At 38.0% G+C, this 2227-nt stretch overlaps 1 pseudogene; it reads right to left on the bottom strand.

Annotated features, from left to right (window-relative positions):
• LOC107709399 (uncharacterized) overlaps positions 1–1034 on the bottom strand; it is an 89947-nt pseudogene extending 88913 nt beyond the window's left edge.
• Positions 1035–2227: the final 1193 nt, after the last annotated feature.

Genomic DNA, 2227 nt, shown 5'->3' with positions numbered 1-2227 from the left:
TACGCATGATATCTGCTTCTTGTCTTCTCCTCTTGTGGATCTGATGTCATAAACCAGAAGAATGACAGTAGCCACGCCCACCAGAGCAGAGAGGACCAATCGGATCACAGCTTCAGTAGAACCACAACAGTGGACAGAGTCTGAGGAATAAACACATCAAACTGAGATCAGCTCAGTCAATAAACACTAATATCAGCTCTAATATCAGCGCTGCTGTACCTGAACATGTGTGACAGAGTTGACTGATGTCCAGATGTTGAGTCTGCTTGCTGATGGGATTGTTGAGCACACAGCTGTAGCTGTTTTTATCCTGATATTCCACCTCCAGAGGTAGAGAGAGACTGATGCTGAGATCAGACACACTGATGCTGGACAATAAACTGTTTCCTTTGTACCAGGAGAGAGTCACACGACCCACATTCACCACTGAACACACCAGTGAACAATTCTGCTGTGATGATGATGAAAAACAGTCTCTTCTTATGACAGGAACAGACAGACGAGCTGAAAACATGAAAAAAAAAATTAATAGATGATTAAGTGTTTTTAGCAGCATCAGTTTGTCTCATGACAGTGATCTTCACTCCTCTCTCTTTACATTTATAAAAGATTATTGTTTACATATATGAACAAATATCAGATAGGAAAATTATGTTTAATTAAAGTTATCTAGTTATTTTAATAATCAATAATCAAAATAATAGAAGTGTTAAGATACATCTAACAAGTTAATAAAACCAGTATTTAACTCACCATAGACAGTGAGACTGAAGCTCTTGCTCACACTGTTGATCTGTAGTTTATAGAGTCCAGTGTGTTGAGTTCTGGTGTTTGTGATGATCAGAGATCCAGTTTGATGATCCACCTTCAGTCTGTCTCTGAATCTCTCATCAAGAACATCATCATATACAGCCATGCTGCCGGCCATTACATTGATTTCAGCTATTACAGTGTTTTCAGATCCAAACCTCCACAGAATCAGATCATCACCCATTATTTCAGTAAAACCAGAGTCTAGAGTGACTGAATCTCCGCTGAAACAGCTCAGACTTACATTTCAGTCTGGGAGGCCTTGTCTGTGAAAGCAGGGGTGAGGGTTATAGGAAGCCACATACTGCAAATCAGATAATGCGGCTGAAAAACACCCCAGCAACACAACTGGACAAAGCCGGTTCATGTATGCTTATTTTACCCTGGACACATAAGCAGCACGTGCTCATTGTGCTTTCATCACACAACAGAAGCAAAAGTGCAGTGATCCTTTGGCACTAATATATGTAGGTCATCTTTCAATAAAGCCAGCATCAAATCAAATTGACTTTTTCTATTTTTTATGGAATATTGAAGTATTTATTATAAAGTATTTATACATTTTAAATTCAAGTGCCCTCATAATCTTTAATCAAAATAACTTGTCTTCCCTCTAACAGCTACATCTCTTCTCTGATGATGTGTTTACTGGCACGAGGGCGGGGCAACTTGTCACTCACATGAGATTGTCCAATAGCAAACCACAACCATCCAGTTACCTCCCCATGGACAGAATTAAGCCCCGCCCTACATTTGTTCTTATTCAAGAAGCAGTTCACCTCGGATGAATGTCAGGAATAAGAAAGAAAAAACTCTGGCAACTTCCATTGCATGCCAAACAGAACTGATTTCACACAAAAGGAAACTGCAGCCTGACTTTACTTTGTACTTGACTAAAATGGACAGCTGTACAATAACATTGCAATGCCTTCGTTTTAAAAATAATCCACTTGATTGTGTCCCTGACATTGACAGATTGACAAATAATCTGCATGGCCTGTGTAAATCATGGATCTATAGAGATGCATATGCAGCTGAATATCAATCTTATATTTCACATACAAATAGTAAATGATATTAACATCTCACATTCACGCAGTAACTTTAACATTACACTCTTAAAAATAAAGGTTCTTTATTGGCATCAACGGTTCCATGAAGAACCTTAAACATCCGTGGAAGCTTTTAAATGCTGAAAAGTTTCTTTAGATTTTTAAAATTGTGTTCAACATGTTTCATTTAAGATCCGTTCACTGAAAGGTTTTTTTGGGGAACCAAAAAGGGTTCTTCAATGGAATCACTGCAAAAACGTCATTTTGGAGCCTTAATTTTTAAGAGTGTAGCATTTATAGATGCTGTACTTTATTTCACAGTAATACTATTTCTTATATTGTCGAGCTTCTTTCAATCGCACACT

Source organism: Sinocyclocheilus rhinocerous, unplaced genomic scaffold (assembly GCF_001515625.1).
Source record: "Sinocyclocheilus rhinocerous isolate Xijiao unplaced genomic scaffold, SAMN03320098_v1.1 scaffold2581, whole genome shotgun sequence".
NCBI classification, from domain to species: Eukaryota; Metazoa; Chordata; class Actinopteri; order Cypriniformes; family Cyprinidae; genus Sinocyclocheilus; species Sinocyclocheilus rhinocerous.
This window is presented reverse-complemented; position numbering and strand designations above follow the sequence as displayed.